Below are 7,941 nucleotides of genomic sequence, written 5' to 3'. Positions count from 1 at the left end.
TATATATTTTATTTATTTCTAGGAGAGAGAGAGAGACAGCGTGAGCAGGGGAGGGTCAGAGAGCGAGGGAGTCACAGACTGAAACAGGCTCCAGGCTCTGAGCTGGCAGTCAGCACAGAGCCCGACGCGGGGCCCGAACCCACGAACCGTGAGATCATGACCTAAGCGAAAGTCGGACGCTTAACCGACTAAGCCACCCAGGCGCCCCAATTTTGAAGTGAATTCTTAACTGTGACTCCCTTTTTCACATATCACTTCAGACTTTAGCCTGCTAAGTGTTGAGGATTGAAAATAGTGGGTTTGAGCAAAGAAATGGGTTTGAACTTTAGTGTTTTGGTTTTTCTTTTAACTTTCTATCTTCAACACCATTTAAAGTATGTATCTTGAATTGTTTCCTCAGGCTATCGGCATGTTGTTTATTCATTTAAAAAACACATGTATTGAGAATCTGCTATCGTGTGGCACCATCCAGGGTATTGCGATTTTATTGGTGAACAGACCAGGCTGGGCTGTTGCTGTCCCTGTGGAGCTGCGGTCTAATGACAGTGGCAGGGAAGGCAGTAGCACCCTCTACAGCTCCCAGCCAGCCCTGGAGGAAGAGGGTTAATCCAGTTGTGCAAGTGGTGACGCAGAAGTCCCGCTGCGGCATGAAGCTTTGGGAAATGAACCTTTGCTCTGGGGTAGGCTGAGAGGTCTCACGTGCCCTGCCATTGTTTGGTGTTTACTTCTTTACAAAAAAAGAAGAAAAAGTCCAGAGACCATAGAAAGGTATTTGATTTTTGCCATTTTAGTAAACTATGAATGCCTACTCGATGCTCATAAAGGTGAATCTAATCATGTTTTCATGTGTGTTCCTCAACTTTGTTTCACAGTATATTATTTTCTAAAGATTTTCTTCAAAAACGTTTAGATCAAGATTTACCAGTAGGAAAAAAACCCAAGACATTAAAAACCATTAATGTTGTAAATGTTATATATGCTATTTGTGAAAATATTTTTCTCAATCATGTTGTTACTCAGTATGGTTAGTTTTGCCTTATGGATGTTGACTCTACTAGCCTGTTTTTCAATACCCTTTTTAAGAAACAAAACAATCTTTTTTTGACACTAAGATTGTTCATTTTTAACACCAGTTGGTGGCACTAGAAACCTGAAATTTTTCAAGGCTCTGAGCAAGAGCAAATAATTGAAAACACATCCAAACATGAAGAATTTTCAGGAAAATAAAAATATAATTGTATATTAAAGATGTATTTTCTGGGATGAGTTCTTTTTTAACGCCTGTCCATTTTGATGACGATGATAAAACTTGTTTATCTTCCAAAAGTTCATATATACATATGTGTGTGTGTGCGTGCATTGTACAGATAAATCTTTAATTTGATTACACTGTTCATTTTGTAAATATGTTTCTGTATAAAATGAAGCTTTTCAAGAGAATTCTGTGTATATATTGTACTTATTAAATAGGTAATGCCTGTTTACTGAGTTGTATTTTATAGCATCTTTGATTATTTATTTACATACACCTCTTGCTAAACAGACTGATTCTCCAGACTGTTGGCAAGGCTGATTCAGATTGCTTGACTTTTCTTTTTTAAACTACACGAGGAAATTTTGCTTTCCACAATTGCCTTTATTATACCAATTATTATTAGAAGTCAATAGTAAACAGTTTAAACTGAATGCCAGGTTCTATTTTAAATTTGTGTTTAAATTATTGGTAGCAAAACTTGGCCTTTTTCAAAAGGCAGATTTTCACATGCCTGTCTTCACATAGACGTTTTCACATGCCTGTGTGAAAATTTCTCATTGGACTGGGTGAGCCAGTAATATCTTCACATTTTCCGCAAAACTATGTAACTTGCCCAAATTATCTAGCTTTCATAATAAAGATCTAATATGTTCAATAAAAAGATACTGAAATGGCATTAATTACTTGAAGTTCATGTGTGTGGCGGGTATTTCACCTCATACCGTGTTGTTTTCCGTTTCTCTAACAGTTCTGGTACACTTAGACTATGCCACGTGCCTTAGTGACTCCACCACTAGAAAGAACCCCCTGAAATCAGGATCCTTGGAATAAAGAGAAAATTAATAGCATAGAGGAAGCTTGCACGGTGTCCTCAATAGTCTGTGTTTTGATAGCCTAGGGGTTTGTTTGCAAGAGAAAGGAGCGTGTACACGGAGAGAGGGAACAAGGAAAAGAGATACTGGCTGGGGGGGAGGTGGTTGTTTTGTAGTTTCTTAACTGTCAGTTTGACCCTCAGTGAAGATATTGGAAAGACCATCCACTGAACTTCTATCCATGCTGGGGGTTTTTTCTTAATAGCTTGGCTCCAATCTGTGAATGTAGATTGAGTGCACACGTCTTTAGGACCAGAGGCTTCGATGCCTCTGGCTGACAGATGCCAGTGCTGCTTTAATGCTTCTCTCTGCAAACAATGTGACCAGACTTGCTCTATTCCTGCCCTGTAGAGATGCCCTATTAAGTCCTACATTATATTTAAGAGACTTGATCATATGTATGTGGTTTTTTAAAGCATGCATTTAAGAAGTATTCTATTTCTGAGGAATTTGCAGCCTTGTTTTACCTTTTGATTGCCCAGCAGCCATGCTGTTGGTTAGACTCTCTGCCCCTAATTGCACACACCAGAAAAGGAGGGGTTGGGGAGGCTGGATGTCATTATATTCCAGAGAAGAATCTCTACCATTAGCGTATTGCAAAAGTAGTTCTGTAAATTTAAGACCCACTGGGGAAAAAAAAAACTTACTGATAGTCAACTTCTACTTGCATTAACTTGGGAAATACATTAAATACTAGAATGGCTTTCCACATCATTTCACTATGTAGTTGTTTGTTTGTTTTTTCTTTTTAATGACCAAGGTGCAAGGGCAGTAAGTAGTGTGTGTGTTTATGCTTTCAGCACCCTCCTACCTTGCTTGTTTCAGGAAATATCGGTTAAACCTGTACACTGCTTATTTCTTCGGTTCTTGGACTAGGTGAGACCCCCCCAAAGCTCATCACCCCTGCTGCCCTTCTGCCAGGTTTGCCCTGCTTCTGTCCACCCAGAGCCCCAGTAGATCAAAACACCAAAAACCAGGTACCCAGGAGGCCTGTGCCAAGGGAGGGTGCTGCTTTGGTCTCAAAACTAGCTTCTTCCTGGATTTTGCGTTTTGTTTTTGTGTGTATTTGGGACAAGTTTGGAGGGAGACCCTGCTGGGAAAGCAGGCCAGACCTTTCCCTGGCATCCTGACCGGAATTCAGAACTCGTTTTCTCATAGAAACCCTATTTTACTTTTTTTTTTTTTTTAAAGTTTGTTTACTTTGGGAGAGAGTGGGGACAAGGCAGAGAGAAATCCTAAGCAGGCTCCCACACTGTCAGTGAGGAGTCCCATGTGGGGCCTGAACTCACAAACCATGAGATCATGACCTGAGACCAAGTTGGATGCTTAACCGAGTCACCCAGGTGCCCTGAAATCCTTTTGAAAAAATCTTTTTTAATTTTTTTTTGAATGTGAGAGCATTCAAAGAGAGAGAGAGGGAGACAGAATCCAAAGCAGGCTCCAGGCTCTGAGTTGTCAGCATAGAGCCCGACGCGAGGCTCGAACCCACGAACTGTGAGATCATAACCTGAGCCAAAGTCAGATGCTTAACTGACTGAGCCACCCAGTCACCCCCTGAAATCCTATTTTAAATAGTACTTTACTCAAAGTTTATGTGTAAAGGAGGCCTTGTGTGTTTGCTTGAAATATTTACATTTATTACTTTTTTTTTTTTTTTTTTAACTTTTATGAGGTTCAGTGCCTTCTAAGCTCCAAGGCACCAACTTCCAACAAAAGTTCAAGCAGAGGCCAGGAGGCAGAGCTCTGTGGCCGGATGATGTCCTGCATGCTCAAGCTCCAGGTTGCCCCCTGAGGGATTGGATGACCCAACCTCACAAAGTGTTCTAAGGTTGTCGTAGTCGATACAGCATCTTGTGGGCCAAATTCCAAGCTGTCGAGCGCAAATGTCGCTGATGGATTTTAAAGACCAGACTCTTCCTGTGGGGATGTCGTGGCTACACTTTGGCCACAACTTTGGTCGTAGAGCAGAAGAAACTCTTGGTGAGGTTCTGGGATGCTTTCAAAGCAGTAGAGATAACTCAAACACTGCTCCCATGCAGATGATTGTTTGTGTGTGTGTGTTTTTTAATGTTTACTATTTTTGAGAGAGAGAGAGAAAGAGTGTGAGCAGGGGAGGGGCAGAGAAAGAGAGAGACACAGAATCTGAAGCAGGCTCCAGGCCCTGAGCTGTCAGCACAGAGCCCAACACGGGGCTCAAACCTACAGACCGTGAGATCATGACCCGAGCCGAAGTCAGACACTCAACTGACTGAGCCACCCTGGGGGGCCCCATGATTTGTGTTTTGATAGAACTCAAGCGGTTGGCTGTCACCAAGACAAAGCCATAATTATGCTCAGCAAGACATGCATGTAAAGCCATTTTTTCATCCTTTCCTAGATTTTCTTCCTGCCTTTGGATTCACTGAATATTTTATATGATCCAAGTATATCTCTACACTTGGCTTGTCTGAAGTCTGCCTCTTTTTAAAATGTTTTAGTGGTCGCCCTGGAGCTTACAAAATACGTTCAAAACATGAAGCGCTTGGTGTATTTGTAAGTCTTCACTGGGCAGGAGCCGCGCCGATCTTCTGTGATGGACCCAGAACTGCTGCTGAGGGGAACACCTTCTGCTTTAGAGGCAGGGGACGAGACGGAAAACCAGCCAGGCCTTTCGGAAGCACAGATTCTAGAGAGGAAAGAGTGCTTCGAGGGAGAACGTCTAGTCCCAGAACGACCAGACTTTGAGGTTCCAGAGACTAGTAACATTTCAAAAAACAAAATTCGGAGCTTGTTGAGTTTTTTTTTTTTTTTGTTAAGTGAAGATCAAAACGAATTAGCATTTATCACCATGATATCATAAAAGACAAGATGATTCACCACTAAAAAAAAAAAGTGGTTGGAAAGTTCCAACTCTGAAATGTGCGTAGCTCTTTGGAACACCGTGTGTGTGTTTCTCCACTTGCTGCAGCCTGGGTTGCAAACTTCTCACCCACCTCAACCCCTCAATGGAAGATGAGGAAGAAGGCTTGGGAGTGGAGGTGATTTGCCTGGGGTCACACCTTCAGAAGGCACCATCAGTGCCTGTAGCACAGTTCATCCTCGCACCCTCATGGTTCTGTGTGTCCTTGGAACTGATGAATTCAGGAGGCTCTAAAGGTGGAAGGTGCTTGGATTATTGATTTATTGCCTCTCGAATCCAAGTACATTCTTTAACATCTGCTCTGTGACAAACCAGAGAATTCCCTCAACCATTTCTCCTTTTAAGTGAGCATGGTGTTAAGCTTCTTCAGGAGAGGACAATGGAGGCACATTACAAGAGGAAGAGGCTTCTGGAAGTTTCTATCAGGGAAACTGTTCTTCAGAGGACATCTGTGGAGCCTGCCCCAGCCATCCCTCTGCAACTTTGCAGCACTTGGCGCTAACCTTTCCATGGCCTTTTCGACATGGAGACTAAAGCCCCCACATGGCTACCCACAGTTACTCGTGGTGCAGAGAGTCACAGAATGGCCACTGCACGTCCACACCACTGTTTGCTGACTTGTCTGTTCCCCGGCCAGGACTTCAGAGGGTAGCCTGTTCACTGCTTGCCAGCTCCAGGCCGGCCAAACCAGCTAACATGTCTGCCACCCAGGGGGCCGAAGCCCTTCCCAGTTTGTGCTTCCTCAGGAACTCTCCCCCAGCCCTCGTGCACCACATAGAATTTCCTTACAGTTACTCTTTTTTCATAGGTAATAATTCTTTGTATTAAACTTTGGCTTAACCTACTGTGTTGTTTCTCTCTCCCGATTGGCCCAGACTGCTACTAAGGTGAGAACGAAGTAAGTCGTTCAACCTCCTGAAAAGGCACAAAAACAAGACTGATCTTTGATACTCGGACACTTAATGTTGAACAAACCAAAAATATTATTTCCTATCATTCTGTTATTTAACAATTCATATAGTATCATTATGTATGTGCAAAGCACCATGGGAGATAAGAAAAATTCCATACGTGGAACAAGGTAGCAAGAGCCCAGCACCCTACAATAGCATTGATGGTGGTAGAGGACCAGATTTGTGCCAGAAAAGGTAGCATCATTTGAGAGGGGCCTTCATCGCAATTGGACATATGGAAGGAAAGCTAAAGGAGAAGTCCAGATGGAAGAAGTCCATGCTGTTTGCTCAGGGCAGTGTAGGTGTGCCAGAGGGGGTAACAGAAGACGTGTAGAAGGAACAGCTAGTGGTTCTATTTGACTCCAACTTGATCTGCATCATGATGTTGGCACAAAAAAGAGTCTATTTTGCATTGCCAACCATTATGTTCAGCAAGCAATGATAAGACCCACAGGAATGGAAGAGATCTTAAGACATTATCCGACACTGGCCAGGCCGTGAACAGCCTTGAATGCCACAATAAACTGACTACTGGGTTTGCCAGAAAATTTGCTTCAATAGAATACCACAGGTCAGTGTCCCATCCACACTAGTATATTACCTATCTGGTCATTATATTAACAGTAATAACAACAAAACCCTTTTATTGAGGCATAGTAATAAGACTTTCAGAAAAGTGTAGATATCCTAAGTCAACAGCTTAATAAATCGTCATAAAATGAACACAGCTGTGTAATCAACACCCAGTGCTTTCTTTGTCCTGAATGGATCCTGACCGACGCGCCCCAAACCCCTCCTCACACTTGCAGTCATTACCCACCCTGGAAAGATGGCAGTTATCCTAACTTCTAACAGCATTGATTTATTTTACCTTATTTCTTGTGACTCGATAGAAGATGCACTCATAGAGTAGATATTCTTGTGAGTCAACATTTTGTTCGTAAGGATCATCCCTGCTCTCAGGTATAGTTGAGTGTCGTTAATTCCCTTTGCTGTATAGTATTTCATTGTGTGCATATATACAGTTGATCCAGTCTAATATCTACTAGGAATAAAGCTACTATACAGCCTTCCGTACACGTCTATGACAAAGCGAATAGATGTATGTTTACTGCACGTATGCCTAGCACTAGGATGACCGATACACAAACGTCTATTTCTAGTAGAAACTACTGAACTCCCCCAAAGTGGCTGTACCATTTGGACACACACTAGCTGTGCATAAGAGTTGCAGTTGCTGTATATGCTAGCAAACAAGGGGACACTGAAACGTGGGGGCTAATCAGAGTGGTGAGCCGGCAGATGAAGGCTCGGAAGACCATGTTCTTAAGAAATGATTGAAAAGAATAAGGTCTTTTTTAACCTGGAGAGGGAGATTTCTGTGGGAGATAAGAGCGCTGTCTCCAGAGAGCTAAAGGGATGCAAGGTCAAAAGGGATGAGATCGGTCTCTGGAGAGCCAACACAAAAGAGCAATCCCTCTGGGTTGGGGGACCCGCCCAGGATTTATCACAAGTAGGGCAGCACTTAATTCCCAGCTGGCCTGTCTTTAAAATCCATATCCTATTTTTTTTGATGCTCGTGTATCAGTTTTATTTTTTTTAAACAACTGGAGATAACATCAACATATAAAAATTGTATATATTTAAGGTCTTCGACTTGATGCTTCCATGTATGTATCATTGTAGAAACATCATCCCGATCAAACGAATTATCCATCACCTGTACATGGTTGCCATTGTGTGTGTGTGTGTGTGTGTGCACGCACATGCATGAAAGAGATTTAAGAGCTATCCTCTTGACAAATTGCAAGTATACAATATGGTTCGCTGCTGTCACAAGGCTGTACATGGTGATTATCTCATCAGAACTTATTCATCCTCTATAACTGAAATTTTGCCCCCTTTTTTCTTTTTCTTTTCTTTTTTTTTTTAATGTTTTTGAGAGAGAGCATGAGTAGGGGA

The sequence above is a fragment of the Hyaena hyaena genome, unplaced genomic scaffold, assembly GCF_003009895.1.
Source record: "Hyaena hyaena isolate Hyena2069 unplaced genomic scaffold, ASM300989v1 scaffold_128, whole genome shotgun sequence".
Classification (NCBI taxonomy): Eukaryota; Metazoa; Chordata; class Mammalia; order Carnivora; family Hyaenidae; genus Hyaena; species Hyaena hyaena.
Note: the sequence above shows the minus strand (reverse complement) of the source record.